Source organism: Larus michahellis, chromosome Z (genome assembly GCF_964199755.1).
Source record: "Larus michahellis chromosome Z, bLarMic1.1, whole genome shotgun sequence".
NCBI classification, from domain to species: Eukaryota; Metazoa; Chordata; class Aves; order Charadriiformes; family Laridae; genus Larus; species Larus michahellis.
The window spans coordinates 1,665,087-1,681,714 of record NC_133930.1 but is presented as its reverse complement, the minus strand read 5'-3'; positions in this window follow the sequence as shown (position 1 = coordinate 1,681,714).

Sequence of the window (16,628 nt, the reverse complement as noted above, 5' to 3'; positions counted from 1 at the left end):
CACAGCTTTGGGAACACGCAGAAACAGGGAGAAAACTTCAGAGGAGCAAAAGGCAAAGCAGCACTGGTGGCTGATCACCTACAGGGAGCGGCAGCAACTTTTCTAGCGCTGTTTGGGACACAGTATGCCTAAAATGTCGCCCGAGCCCTTTATCAGATTTAGCCCGACTTTCATTTCGTAGGGAGATTTGCCATGAAGCCACTTTTTCATCTGGCAGGGCCTTTGAAAACTAAGGTGCCGCCTTAGTGTGCCACACCACCACAGAAGTTTTGTTCTGTTCGGAGTTTGAACTCCAAAACACTGTTTTTAAATAAAGCAACTAGTATTTAACGACTTTTCTGCTGTTGTTGTTGTTGCTCAGCAACTTCTCTGTAATGAAGGATGTGCTGCTAGCGGGCTTCCTTGCAGACAGAAGCCTGAGCATCAGTCAAAGCGTCCAGGTAGGTGCACGCTGGCCAAGGCAGTGATGAATTATATGCCAACCTGGTTTTCTTATATTTAACACCAACGAAGTCAGCAGTGGTATAAAACAGGGATGGCACAGCCGTTGTTCTGCAGCATCAGGCTATTCGGAGTATAAAAGGTGGTGGACCGGTTCACTGATTCTGAATTAAAGAGAGAACTGTGTCACGGACAGTTAAGCAGATGTTGGTTGTCATGATTCCCTTTTGGACCGCTGCCACGCTGCCTGTGAGCAGCCCAGTTCACACCGAGTGCAATGGTTTGGGGTCACAGGCTCTGTCTTCTCCCATCACAACACCACAAGATGCTGAACCAATTGTCAGATGTTGGGTTAACTGACGGAAAGTCTAAATTTTCTGCTCGCAAGAAACATCCTTTTTGTTTTTCAGCAAGGCTACAGTCCAAATTTCAGACCAAGTCCAAATCTGTCTATCAAGTAAAATTTATCTACAATCCTCCCAAACAGGAAATTCAAGACAAAAAAGTGTTGGGAAATGTAAAAACATGGCGTTTCCAAAACAAAAGATCCTTTCCATACACCACTGTGCTTAATACCTGAATGTCAGCTTCACTCTTCAGCTGATTTTATTTCTTTTTAAATCCAAGAACGTGGGTAATTTCCACCCCTGAGCTCAATAAATCATCCTCCTTCTGAAGGATGTTCCAAACAGCTTTCTATGCTTCATCTTGCAGCAGAGGAGGGCTTTGCTTGTCAGGGCTTCTAAAAGAGAATCACAGAGCACTTTGGGCTGGAAGGAGCCCCTGGAGGTCATGCAGTCCTGCTCAGGGACATGTCCCATCCAGTCTTAAACACCTCCAAAGGTGGAGATTCCAAGGTCTCCTTGGGCAATCTCTTCCAGCGTTTGACCACCCTCATGGTAACACATTTATTCCCAACATCTAATCAGAATTCACCACGTGCCAGCTTGTGTTCATTGCCTCTCACCCTATAGCCACTCACCTCTGAGAAGAGTTTGGCTCCATCATTGCTGTGTCCTCCAGTCAGGTAGTTGTAGATAGCCATAACACCTCTCCAAGACTTCTCCAAGCTGAGCGAACATCATCCTCTCAGCCTCTTCTCTTAGGTCGTGTTCTCCAGCCCCCACCCCGACCATCTTGGTGGCCTCCACTGGGCTCACTCCTGGATGTCAATGCCTTTCTTTTGATGGGAAGCCAAAAATTGGAGATGTCACTCCAGATGCAGTTTCACAAGCGTCCACCAAAGAAGAAGCATTCCTTGCCTTGCCGCCTGGCTGTGCTCTGGCTAATATGGCCCAGGTTGCCCTTCCTTACTGCAACGACCCACAGTTGCTCCGTCCTTCACTCTCTGGCTTCATCCTAAAACATGGACCTCCCACTGTCCTCCAGAGACACACAGAAGTCAGTGGGAGACTTTCCCCTCATTATGGTGGGCAATGCTGCTGAGGCTGAGCGCAAAGATTTGGGAACAGAGAGTAAGAAATGGCTAAAAACATCTTTGCCTGGTTATATTGTTATCAAGGCGGCAGCAGCAGGTAAGCCTAAGCCAATTGGACTGTGCTTTTTTCCTTTCTTTTCTATTTACAAAGACAGAGTTTATTTTTCCTAAGCTGGTTTAAAAAACAAATCAATTGCAGGTGAGTCAAAATTTAATTTTAGACAGAAAATGCATCTGCGATGGAAACAGAATATCAATCACTAAACCTCCATATTGTGTCAGTAGTCCTCCTGTTTGCTAAAAGTTCATGTTAGCTCTAAGAAATGTGACATTTACCACGCAAATCTTATTACTTTCTCCCCCTTCCTCTCTTGCAATAAAATGGGGTGGTTTTTTTTTCCTTTAAATCATCTCTAATTTGAGCCCCAAAAGAACTCCGTTCTGACAAGCTGAGATTTCAAAATAACACATTCTGCTGTTCCTCTTGCAAAAACGATCTGCTCTTCCTATGCAGCAACCTCATATGTAACACGCCTTCTCTGTCACTAAGTTGTTGCCATCAAGCACGGGATGAGACAGCAATTTCCTTCTAAGCACCTCTCGTCTGGCAGTTACAACTTACTGAAAATTATTCTTTAGGCCATGATTCCTTGTGTCTATAAACCTGCATTCAATATTTTTGGCCACTTGAGCGGGAGAACGTTCCCAAGCGTTTTATGCCCATCAGCATCTACACGGTGCTGGTTTGTGATTAAGCTGGCGACGCCCTGGTGAAATTCCCAACCAGGTCCACCATTTTACACCCTTATTTCTAACCCACGCGTGCCGTTAACTGCACGGCGGGACCCCGAGCAGACGCTGCAGTCTGTTGAACGCGTGGCCGCACCGCAGTGAGGATGCATGGAGCCGTACAGAAGGCATCCGCCTTACAGCAAGAGGGCCTGGAGTGAGAAAGACAAAAACAAACCCAGAAATGTCTACGTAAATGTGAATAAAGACTCATTTCCTAGGTCTAAAGAGAAAAGAGGAGGAAAAAAAGGCACACGTAACTCCAGAACATACAAGTAAAAAGTGCTTTGAGATCCTTCAGTGAAGAGCTGTCACCACCACAAAGCGTCACTGCCTTCATCTATCTACACATGGGTCTCCCTACTTCTCCATCTACCCACTGTACGCTATTTAATCACAGCCTTTTTTTTGGAAAAACTCTTATCAAAAACTCTTGCTCCCCTCCGTAGTCTGTCTGTTACAAGACATCCTAGCTGCATGGAATAATTCATAATGAACAGAGACAAAGCTAATTCCCAAGCACCCAGCGGAACAGCTGTGCAAGATTCATCTGATCAGAACCGGAGAGGTTTTCAGCAGAGTTTCCTGTGCTTTTTCGGGTAGGCTTTAGAACCGCTTTGCTTTTTAAAAAAAACTATTAATGTATGCTTCTCTCCATCCGTAAAATCTGCCTGTATAAATGTGTTAGCTGTCTATTACTTTCCTAAGTGAAAAATGTATTGGAATCTCTGATTAAACGGGACAAAGATATCCCTCATTGATTTTGACAGGTTGGATATTGCCGCGCAGTATCTTCCCCTCCTCTGCCAGCAGAAGAGCTATTAGGAAACCAGGGCACGCTCTCATCAATGGATGGGCTGCACTATATTTTACTGGGGTTTTATTTTATACTTTTTATTCCTTTGGGAGTGAGCATCAGTAAGTCCAGGTCCTCATCCTACTTTACCCCAGCGCAGCCAAACGCAGGTATAAACTCCAGCGTCCCACCTCTAAGGGGACAATTCCCTGCTGCAAGTGCTGCTCTCCTGGCAAGGGAGACGTCCTTCCATGGGTCTAGATGGCTCTGGAGGTCATTCTGCTGTATAAAAGGGCTTTAAGTAACTAGTGTGTGACTTACTTACCCAATTGAATAAAAGACAGTTATTAGTCAAAGTTACCCAACGAAAAAGGTGGGTTAGAAAATTTGACCTGGACTGACAATGGTTTAAGGTTCCCCACCACCTGCAATCGGCGTGCTGCCGGCAGAACCTGACACCTCGGGGGTAAAGCAGGGGGATGGAGAAGCAATCTGTGCTCCCCCGTGGCTGTCAAGCCCTTGTTCAATAACTGTTGTCTGACAAGGGCGAGTTTTGTTTAGGAAGACAGAAAGGAACCCAAAGTTTCGGTTTTCTCCTTCACCTCCCAGCACCTTGGCAGATGGCTGAAGCGAGGCGTTTGGCTATTGTGTAGGAAATAGGCTGTAACAACTCTAACAAACCCAAGTCAGAAGAACTGAGGGTTTTCTTTCAAAGCTTTCACGCTCATTTTAAATTCCCCGACCCGGGAGCTAGCTCGCTGCCGTCTAAGAGTGCATTGTTCACTAAATGAGGTTTCAAGCTGCCACCGGTTTTTCATTAGCAATCTCACGATCAGGACCATCCTATTCATCGCTAAAGTTTGTGCCAGCATCTGTTTCAAAAGCCTCTGTTGAATTACATTCCTCCTGACAATAAACACATTCCTGTCATTTTGTTCCAAGTTTGCTTGGTGGGGTTGTTTTTTTTTTGTAGTAGATAGTAATAAGGAAAACCTGTAGCAAAAAATGCTTTTTTAAAAAGTCATGCCATAACAGAGACTAGTGCCTTCCAAAAACTGGATTTAAAGTCGTAGGGACTGAGCTCTGATTCGAAATCATTTAACTGAGGATGGTCCAGCACGTGTAACAAAAGACAGACCTGAAGTGTCACGTATTTTGTAACTCAATTTACAGCTATCATTTAATCACTGTTTATTAATTGCCTTCCAAGATATCCTCCAACAAGATCAGATCCTTTCACTGTCACTAACATCATGCAGGAAGAGAAATTCTTAGAGACAAGAACTGAAGTTTTTGGGAGGGGAAAATACTTGCTTAGGGAAAGGAGAAAATATTAGTTTAGGGAGAGGAGGAGATAAATGTTTACCTAGGAGACAAGGTCAGTTGAAAGATATAAACCAGAAGGAACTTTCCTCATCACCCAACCTGAATGGACCATTTGGAGACTTTCATCGTGTCATTCAGAGACCTTCAGAAGCTGACTGGAAGGTGTCATCCTCTCAGGCAATGGCTCTCACCGCTCCATGCCGAATCCCAAACCATTCCCCAATGGAGCAGGTATCCGTCCAGCCGCCCGGCTCCGAGGGAGTCCCAGCTCCTCGCTGTCATGAGCATCCACGCTATATAACAACATTCATAAAACATCGAAGTCCAGCTTGCATTTCCTGACTTTGTTCTGCTTCCAGAAAGCCTTTCCCGAAGTTCACCCCATCAACAGCTGCTTCAACCTTCTCCTAATTTCCACACTAAATTTGCTCACGACTAATGTTATCGCTGTGTGTTTCTCTAAATTGCCCTCCAGCTTAGAGAGCTCTACAGCTAAACAAGTTTTTGTTGTTCATTATTCCTCCTCCCAATGAAGCGAGTACTCCCGTATGTAATCAACACACCGCTCGGGTAGCTGAACTTAAAATAAAGAGAACAAACTGGAATTACTCAAACAAGTGTGTTGAGAAAAATAAATGTAGCTATTTAAATTTTGATTTAAAATTGATTTAAAACCAATCCTCCTTAGAATTCACTGGCAAAATTGCTATGACCGTCAGTGGGACCAGAATTTCATATCACAACATATCCTGGGGAGCACCGAAACAGAAGTGCACGCTGCCAAACAACCTTTTACTCAAATCTTTTCCATTCCTCCTACTTACCTGCAAAAAATCTATCACAAAGTGTCTCCTGCAAAGTGCCCAAAAGTCATAAATTTCAGGCTATTTTGAACTAGCGATGGGAAGAAAATCCCGGAGTCCTAACAACCAGGACCTGACTTACACATCTCTGATGGTGACAGATATGACAGGGAGATACGAAGAGCAAGTTGACATTTTCTTTATTTTAAAATGCCACCGAAACATCGACACAAGCGCAGGCAAAGTGAAGGCTGATGGCATGTTTTTGATACCTCCTTCCTTGTTTTTCCAGACTGGGATGGAAAATCATCACCTCCAGATTTCTTTGTGTGAGTCAAGATGCGCACGGCGGCAGCAGAGCTGTAGGACCAGGGCAGGGACAGCCCTGGTGGCTGAAGTGATTTATTAAGTTACGCTGCAGCACTGAGTTCAGCTGGGACTAAGGGGGAGTTTATCAGTAGGGTGACTGGAAGTGAAATTTTGCACATTCTTCTCACAGCACTGTAGAGAACCTGAAGCCTTGGGTCAAGCCAACTTTTCAGTCAAACCCAACAGTTGTTTGTAAAAAGCAATAGAAAAGATTCAGCAAATTGTTTCCTTATTCTGTAGTCATTGTCTTACAGGAAATAGATCATAATATTGGAGTTTTGATGGGGTCACGGTGATGGCTGGCACTGGATGGACCAAAGAGCTTGTCTTTTTAATAAGAAAACAGTCACACAGAAGGTGGAGGTTTCTGGCCTTTCAGATTGCAGCCCAAGAGGAAATGATGCTCTAACGCGTAATGTCCTTATTGCTGCTGCACTGATCACAGCTTCCTTTAATGGTGAGTATTCAGGACACATCAGGTTCCAGTCACCCTCCCAAAGTGGGGAATTGGAAGGACTCCTTTACTGGACTTGGCTCCAAGGCTCTGAAAGAAACTAGGCACCTTAGCAAATCCAGAATGCCATCCCGAAGCTGCTTTCTCAATGGCTAACTGATATGCCTGATGGCTATCCAAGCATCAGTCCTTCACATTAAAGTATGAATTCCTCTTGGTTTCCCTGGAAGTGCCAAGATGAGATGTACCCATCTCAAGTCCAAGCTGCCTGGATGGAGAAAGCAAGCACTGCTTCGCTTCTCCAGCCAGGGGAGCTCCGCTGTGTAAAGTGCTTCTTTCATCTGTCCATACACCAAGCTCACCCCTCTCCAAGATGAGGACTCCTTTCATTTATCCTTTTTCTTCTCCCCTCATGAGGCACGTCCGTCGTCCTCTTCATCACAGCAATCACATTTTAACTTCTTGGTCTCTATATCTGGTCTTATATACCAGAAGAACAACGCTCTGACTTGCTATTCAAAGTATGTATTTTATATAGAATAAAACACAGTTCTTTGGTCAACCTTTTTTTTTCACTATTTTGAAGGACAAATTATCCATGACTCATTCTGGAGAGACAATGCTACAAAACATTTTTGCATTTAGTCAAAGCTTTAATTTATTCTTTAGCCTTTTAAAGTTCACGCATTCTTCCATAATCACTGTAGAGTGATGGACCCCCAAGCAGCAATTGCCACCCACTTCTATCATGGGATGGACTAACGTGCTCTTTGGAAGAGCCTCTGTCCTCACCGAGAGCACAGCGAGGCCAGAAAGCTAACATTTCACCCTACTACTCCAGCACTTCTTAGACGATAACAAAGAGTGCCAATTAACAAAGCAACTGCTTCACAGCGAGACTCAGATCACTTAATCTGGACTTTCTGAATCACCCAGGCTTGTAATTTCATCTGGCTCATCCTGCACCAAGTCTAGAGTAAGACAAAACGACATCCAGGCACCTAGGCTTCAGCTGAAGAGATGATCCTGACGTTGCAATCGCTGGAAGTTTGGTTCAATGCTTACTCAATTTCCCAGTTAAAAACTGGCACCTCATTTCTCACTAGAATTTGTCTAGCTATGCATTTCAGTAATTTTACACTTTTTGCTGACTAGAGTTCTTATACCCTACGATTACTTCTGGTAAAATAGACAGTTTTCCACACAGGGCACAATTTCTGGCCTCAAATCACTTTAGTGGTTTGTCTCTGTACTCCTTTCACTTCTTCGTCATTTCCCTTCTAATGCAGAGCCCGGAACCAGGCCCATTTATTGTCTTTACAAATGCTACACAGAAGGCAACATCACCTCTTCATTTTCATGCAACTCCTCCTTTTAGAAATACATCATCCTGCACTTACGCTGTTTAGACGCCATTTAATCAAGGTACTACACAGATATTTATCTTCTTATACACTTGAATCATAAATAACTGCCTCAACCATCCATCACTTTTGTTGATGCCCTATGAATTTATTGTAACGGACTTCCCCGAGAAGGGCAGCTCTACAATTGCACACAGTAGCCGAGTGGTCTTACCCAGCTGCAAGTTTAGATGTCTACAGTTCTGAAAGGTAAGGAATAAACCAGGGGTCAGACGCTGGAAGAAAAACATGTCATTTTTATTGACACGCTTCTTTGAAGATTTTCTTCTACATCGTAAATTCAGAAGTCAAAAGATGCAATTATAAGATCACTCATCACTCCTATTGACTTCAGTCTTGGCTGTGGAGTGTTATGGCTCTTAAATGCCTTTTATTGACCAGTAATGGAGAATGCAAATGAAAAATTGGTTTATGGTACATTGCATACTTAGATTATCAAAACTATAAACTCTTCATGACAGCACCATCTTTTTCCTATGCCTTTATATAAAATGACGGAGAATTATTCCATGATTCATCCAAGCTCCTAGTATCTATGAACACATAAATAATTAATAACAATAAGCAGTTAATTAATTTTCCAAGTAATGATGTTGCTACTGTTTTGCCACTTTTGGGTAGGCGCTAGAAATATTAATGGATCAAGGTGATGGGCAAAAGCAAAGAACAGTCAACGATGCGGAAGATTAGACCGTTCCTGAATAAAGCACAACTTACACCGCTCTGCAGGAAATTGATTCACATGCAAAAATTCAGACAGGATATGTTGGGAAACTAATTATTCAGAGGAAATCAGTAAACCCCAGAGCTGTGGTGGGAACAGTATGGGCTAATCTACACGTAGCCACTCAGGGCTGTACGTTTTTTTTCAAGGGGATCACCACTTGTGCAATTCCCCTGTTTTGAAAAACGCTGATGGCTTTTTCAGAGTACACTCAGCACACAAAAGCGGTAAAATCATGCACATCTACCTCGGGGTGACAAGCGCTAATGCACAAAAAGCAAATCAAGCTTTGCTTAACTCAGGTCAAAGGCTATCGTGGTGATTTTGGAATCCTACCGCCTTTCTACTCTCAGAAGCTCTCCTTTTTCTTGTTAACATTCTTGTGCTTCCTCCAGTATCATAAACGTCTCTGCACTATGCTGCCCGTGCTTTCTCACAGAGGCAAATGGTGCTCATTTGCTCTTGTAGAAGTGGGATTCTCAGCAATGAACCAGTCCTTTGGCCGCTTGCACTAGTCAAAGGCCACTGAAAGCATCTTAGGATGAAAAGCAGTGTCTGAGATGCAAGACAGCCAAAGCAGAGCGTTCGTCATTAACCGAGTCCTTAAATTTGAGCTAATGTCACTTCTATAAATAGGCTGCTGCGAAACAAAGATAGGAAGTACAGGAGAACAGAAAGATTTCCTTCAAAGAGAAGTGCCTACCCTTTCCCTACCTAATCACCCATCACTCACAAGGCTAAAGTTTAGATGCCTCGTGTAAACATCCTACCAACAGAAGTGCCTAAATTACCTGTCAAACCGGTAGAGAAGGTTAGATGCCTCTGCAGGCGTCCAAAGACATCTTATCCTCATAGCACAAAGCTGAGGGTAGGAAGGATGGATCCCAACCTAAGACCTCCAATGGCCTAAACAGTAAATAGTCCACATTATGGACTTGGGTCAAAGGGACTTGCCAAAGCTGGGGGAAATCAGCAGTCTAACACTGAATGGCATCTTTATCTCCTAACCTCCTGTCTGAATCCTTGAAAATCATGTTCCCTGCAGCCCCTCCAAAAAAAGGCCAAAGCCCTGGGCCTGATGAGGTCTGTAAAGAAGATAATGGAACCATCAACATATTTCTCCTTTCAATCTTTTTGCTGCTAACAGTGAAAATCTTCATTTCTTCCTAATCTTCTACAATACAGCATAGAAACCTTAAACACAAGAGCATCTGCTGCTGCTGCACAAAGTAGCTCCTTTTCTTCTCTTTGAAAGCGATTTTCTCCCTACGAAGCTGTTAAAAGCCCACTTCACCCCTTGGAGTCTTTGTTATTTGCGAAGGCTCTTAGTCATCCTGACAAACGCTGCTCACTAGGACCGCTCGGCAATCTCACCCTCCAGGTTTTCCATGACATTCACCCCTTTTCCATCTTCTTTACTACAGCCTGATATTTTTCAAAACTGTAGAAGTAGTGACTTATTGACAGGCACAGCTTGTGAGAAATCTAGCTGCTTTTGATGGGATGTTCCCTGTTACACCACCCTTCCACTTATCTCCAGCAGTGGACTGTATTATCAGATAGGCAATTTATTTATGTGCCATCTTGCTTGTTGCGGCGTGCTATAGATCACAGACCGTCCCTTTGCTATCAGGTGTGACAAGAGAGTCTGACAAAAGCATGACATTAAAGGTTACGACACCCAGAAGCTTCTCCCAAGGGTAATCAGGTCCTGCCTTTCCTGCGGGGTTGGCAGCGAGGAGACGGAGATGTTAGTCCCATGCTCCTGGGATGTGTTTTACCCCTGTCACTACCCTTTCCAGCACGCTGGGTTCTTGACGGGGTTTTAATTTAGGAGCAACAGTTGTAGAGCCGTAGCTCTGGCTTTGCTTCAGACCCTTGGTCAATATAACTCTTGTTCATGCTGCTTCTGCGAACGCATCTAAGGGGTAATTCATCCCAGAAGAGAAGGTTTGCATGGAACTTAAGCACAGTTATCTTCTGTTTGTGCTACAGCAGCAGCCCAGGGCCCTGTGAACCAGACTCTGGACAATGCCCTTCTCTTTTGGTGCAACAGGCACGCAGTTATTACAGTATCTCTAGCTTTTGCAAAGTTCCACTATTACCTTTTGCTCAGGAGATTTTTTGCATTTACCATAACAAACCCGCAGCCATTAAAAAAATGCTAGGAAAGCAACCGCGAGGACTCGTGATCTCATCTGCAAGGATACTGCGGCAGGAAAAAAAGGGAAAAAAAACATCCCTCCATTATACAGAAAGAGATATTACAGGCAATTTTCAGGTGGAGTCTAAAGGTTGAGCAATTCCGCGTCTCTGCACCACAACACCCCACAACCCTCTCACGTGCGGAACAAAGGCAGGGCACCTTGCGAGTCGCCTACTATCTCTGTGTTTCAACCCTTTCCCTCTAAACTTGCCTGTCGTCATCTCTGAATTAAACTTCTTAAATTTCAGGGCTTTCAGCGACTCTACCTCAGCTCACACCTGCATCAGAAAATTAACTCTTCTGTAACTGGCTGTCTCATTGCTTCCTCTCGAGGAGAAGTACGACCTGTTTCCTCTCAAAATCCATCCCCAGGTCCCGTCTCCCCAGTCTTGGCAGACCAGACTGTCTTGAAAACCTACACAAGACCTCAACAGTCAAATACAAGAGTACTCTGTCCCCACCACTGCCACGCTGCTACTGGCTGTATTCTGGGTGTATTCCGCCCACCCCTGTGAAGAGAAGCAGAGCTCCCATTACAGAGAGCAATGTTCCATACTGGGAAGGATTTCAGCTCCACAGAGCATCCTTGGTGTCTCTCCACCTCCCAGCAGTCCCACTCCAGCTGTGAAGCATCTCCACGGATGCCATGGAGCCCAGAAATACCCACGGACACCTAAAACTGGATTCAACAGCAGACCAGAAACGTTCAGATTTGACTTGAGTGCCAACCCTGGGCTTTCTGCGGTGCTTTCTGCTTCATTTCACCCCATCCCTTGCCAACACGCTCCAGTTTCCATGTCCCTGTATGCTCATAATTTTTCCTTTCGGGAACAGTTTGTACTGGCAAATGTATTATTCTTCCATCATTTGTTAAAGATAAGGAATAGAATTATTGTGCAGGATGGGAGACAAGACTAATACCTCTTTCACTGCAGTGAAGTTTGTTATTCTCTCTTTTTAAAAGAATGACCACAGTCTTTTCAGGGTATTAACTTTTGTTTGCTTTTTCCTGTAGGACTACCAAAGAAAAGAGCCTGAAGATTAAAGAAAAAAATCTCATGGAGGGAAGTTTAACTTTAATTGCAACTTACGCATTTGTTTGCATTTCTTGATAAAGCTTAATTATAAAGCCTTCATAGAAGTAGCTTACAAATAGACATCTCATGTAGCAGCAATAATGATGCTGGTAATCAGTTTTTTTTTCTCTCCCTCTTTTAGGAGATTGGAGTCTGACAAAGACTGGGATAACAAAACTCAAATTGATTACAGTTCATTTTTATACAATAAGGCAGAAAAGAAGAGCAGGTAAATCTTTCCGTACAGGAAACCCCAAACGTCTACACAGGAAAAGATGGATTGAGAACTCTGTGTTCATTAATAAATTTAATATCAGACATCTTCACTGAATTAATCCTGTCCAGATATTGCCATTCCCCCAACTGAAGCCTTTTGAGAAAAAATATCCTAAAAAAAAAAAAATAAAAATGCTCTCAGTCGGGAAAGAAACCCAAACTTTTTCACTTCAGGGATGAAGAGGTTTATTCCTTACCTTCTCCCTTTTCTTCCCCCTCTAAATTTCCACCACAACGTATTCCTTATTTTTTTTTTTAACCAGATTTCCTTGTTTTATTTTAGCACTGAAAAGGAATTAAGAGGAAGCGGGGCAAACCCTTGAAAGAGTGGCTCAGTAAAAACTTTGATTATTTAAGCAGTTCCCACCAACAGAGTCAAGGAGAGCAAACATCCCTGTCTCTTATAATAACTTTTTTCTAATAGTTCCGAAGGGAGAAGCTTGTGGATTTCAACACTTCTTGAGCAGACCAAAAAGACCCCAACCAAGGACCGATACACGATTCAGTGACCTAAACTCTTAACCCGTGCTAAGCCAATGGCTAAGTGCGTCCGCCAAGTGCTTTGAAGAGTCTCAGAAAAAGAAACTACCAGGGGACTACGGCCACACAAAATCAATAAAATGGACTTATGTGGGATCTCTGCTCTCTGCTGGGACTTGGTGTAAGGGACCACTCTCAGGTGGGGAAGAGAAGCCAAACAGGGCAGCTGAGGACTTCATCACGGGTCACCACAAAGTCCTCCTGAGCCACGAGGACCGGCACAGTAAAAGACAAGAGGTGGCCTTTTCTCTTTTACTCATCACAACTTGTTCACCCCTCAAATACGAGTTTTAGGCAAAGATACTTAAACAAAACTAAGCGCTTCCTTCTTTGCAAAAGTATTTCTTACTCATTCTTTCCTGGAGACTTCAAATTTTTCAGGTCCTCAAGGTTTCAAGCCACGTCCATCACCACAGCAGCTGCAAAACATTGACCCGCCACTTATTGTTATTGTTCGTGTGCTTTAAGCTGTGTAATGGCATTAGTTCTATTTTCAGAAAAATAACATATCTTTAAACCCCGACCTCCTTCCATTTTTTTGGGTGCTTTCTTTCACAGCGGCAATGTGCACAGCAGACGGGAACTTGAGCCATACGCACAGAAACATCCATTATGGATCTGAAGGGCTTTGCTACCATAACTTCAATAGCTTGCCCAGTCTAATTTAGATTACAAATGGACACCGGGAAAAAGGTTCAGGGAGGGAAAAATTAGCCAGGCCCTTCCGGTTACATAAATGGAGCAGAATTCTCCTAAGTTCAAGATCTTAAAGCTACAGGAGAGAGTCTCACAAAGCATTAGATACTACAGCACTTAGTATGCCCTTGGTATATCCCTTCCTGGTTTTGGCCTTTTTTTATTTTAACTGATTTTCAATTCCTCAGTGTAAGAGAGGGAAATGAATCACACCAAGGTGGTAGATCAACTTTTTTTTTAGGAAAGATGAGGTGATGATGAAGTTACATGGTGAGATAGAGATTGAATAATAATGATTGTATCTATAACCCAAGTAGATACCGAGGTCATCTTTTCCTGTTCCAACACTGTGTGGCATCATTTTTCTTTGGAGCCTTTAACATTTTCAGAAGAGAAAAGAGCATTAAAAGAAACTTCTCGTATTAAAAATCCAGGCATCAGGCGAGTTCTACAAATCAAAAGCTGAGCTGGCAATACGGGCAGCCTGAGATCACATCCCCTTTTTGATTTAAATCCTGAGTTCTCACTTTGCTGCTGGAACTTTATAAATAATTGCCTGCTCATACCCGTTGGTAATTTTTGCCTCCTGGTAATTTTTGCTGTGTTCGTAGCACCGGGCTGCAAACGCGCTCCTGAAATACCTGTAAATTGAGGCCAGTCACCTCAACGCAAGACCTCACAAGTGCTCCGGGTGGTAGCCTTCACTATTCCTACTTACTTTGCTACAAAAAGTAGCATCATCCTCTCCTGCCACGTTTGGAAGCACACTCTGAACGCGGGGACTCAACACGATGTGAGATTGCCGTTGATAAAAGGCAGCACCGGAACCTCCCAGCCAAGCGAAACCTCCAGCACAGCAAAACGCAGGGACACGCTGGCCAGGAAAACTTAATTTACCGATGCTAAATGCTGCTGGGATCTCTCTGAAGGAGAATTTCGAACTGCTGTCAGAGAAAAAAAAAATAATAAAAGGAGAAAAAATTCCTACTTTCCAAGTTTACTGTGCCTCCGGAACTGGGCTGAACGGTGACTGCGAGACGCTGATTGCATTAGCCATTCTGCGCGATGCGGGAGCATCTTTCTGGGTCCAACCTCTCCCTAAAAGCAGAAGAGCCACGTTCTTCACCCACTGCTCTTCCTCATCCATATGCTGATAAGCACATGATGAAATATTTGTGTTAAAATACAAAATCAACCTAAAATTTACCATTTTTTACCTCCCTTCAAGGACTCTGTATGTAATAATTTCCAGAGAAGTCTACTAGGATGATTCCTAAAGGAAAGAATATAATTTTTTGTAAAAGCAGCATACTATTACCCCAGATGTCTTTTGGTCTAGGAAGAGCCAGGTAGTCGGAAGTTTTTGATTAGAATGAAGTTTCAGGATTATGAAGGCAGAAAATTAGGGAAGAATCCATATAAAGGTCTGATTAAATGAAGAAGTGGTAAATATCACACTGATCCATAACCATTTGTAATAAACATCTCAGGCCCTAAGAAAGGTGACTACCAAGCTAGATGTTTGGTTAAAAAAAAAAAAAAGAAAAAAAATAAGGCATTTTGCTAGCTTGGGGTCTCAATCACAGTTAAATTAGCAATACGTGATGTTAAACAGCATCTTCTGAGCTGTAATTCCTCCTGTCTGAGGAAATAGGTTTAATAAAGCCTGAGAAACCTCAAAGGAACGTTAGTGAAAATCTTCATGAAGGCCCAGGAGGGAGAAGGCAGAGGGTGGTACCCCCCCGGCCAGGGGCGATGCTGGCTCGGGGAATGCTGTCCGTGCCGGTGAGATGCAGCCAGAGGGACGGACGCCAGCAGCAAACCAAGCAGCTACGTGCCACGTAGCACGAGATACCCGCGCCTGAGCATCGACCCTTCCCTCAGAGCAGTGACAGAAACACCGCATCTCCTGGGTGGGCTGACCCCACCGCCCCGCCGTCGCAGGGCAGGGACCTCCCTGGGGGATTTTCCCCGAAGAAAGAGGCAAGGAAGGACTGCGGGAGGGGAAGAGGCGAGCCTGCGGAATTTTCTTTCGCGAGAGTGTCTCGCCAGCCCTCCGGCAGGGTGGTTTCAGGAGCACCGCACCATCCGTAACGCCATCCCGAGAGGCTCAGCCCGGGAACCGCCGTAGAAGTTTACGGCAGCTGTGGAAGCGAGAGCCAACGTGGAAAAAAAAATATCACCCATTAGCATCCTCCCCATCCAGCAAAGACACTCTTTGAAATCCTCCGGCTGGTTCGCAGCCATTCCTGGGCGCCCGCTTTATTATACACCAGGGAACTCATTTTCTGATAAACAGAGCTTGCCGCTTGTTTTTAAAAAGGGTAAGCATAACAACTTCATTAGAGCAGCTGGCATTTGGATGATACTTCTCCGAGCTCACCTCCGCCACCACATCCCACCTCGGATAGGAGAAGGAGCAGCAGCCACTTTATTTATTTATTTTGATAGGCAGCATTTCTCTGTAATCAAGTATTACATTTTAAGCAGCTGGTTTTCTGAAGCATGAAATGGGTATATAAATACAATTCCGTGACCTGTAACATCCAATTTCAGAATCTTTTATCGAGCAACAGCTATCTAACAGGAAACTAAAGATTCTCATTTCTTTGAAAGTTGAACGTAAATATTCAAAAGCATTAATCATGCAAAGTGAATTTTGGAACCTTACATTTATTTCAGATGTTTGGGTTTATTTGAATAAATCCAAAACGCAATGTGGTTTTTGTTTGGGTTTGTTTTTTTTTTCCAAAGCCTGGGCATGTGTATCAAATTGCTTTTTCACCCCCTGCCTTTCCGAAGCCTGCACAGATATAAAACCAGATCAAAGGCACCCCTTATGCCCTATACCCGTGTTCGGGGAGGGCAGGACTTGGGGCCACGAGAGGTGCAGAGCCACCAGACACGGATTTTAGTGCAATGCAGAGCCCGTGCCAGGGCTCGGAGCCCACCCTCGGCTCTTCCTACACTTACCTCGATGTTTTTTTCCTAGACCAAAACCACCCCTGTTTTACATTCTTCCAATAAACTCTGCATTGTTTTGGGTTTTTTGGGGTTTTTTTTGTTTTTTTTTTTTTTTCCAGCTAAACAGCGCATTGTTTTTCCTCCACCTTCAGTCTCAAAGGAGCTTGTTTTTCCACGAACAAAGTCATTCTTTACTGGTGATTCTTATTTGGATTGCAGCGGACTGTGTCAGTCCCAGGCTGCAACAAGGATCTCTGCGAGCAGGCTGATTGCATCCTTAAATGCAACAGATAAAGCACTTATTTA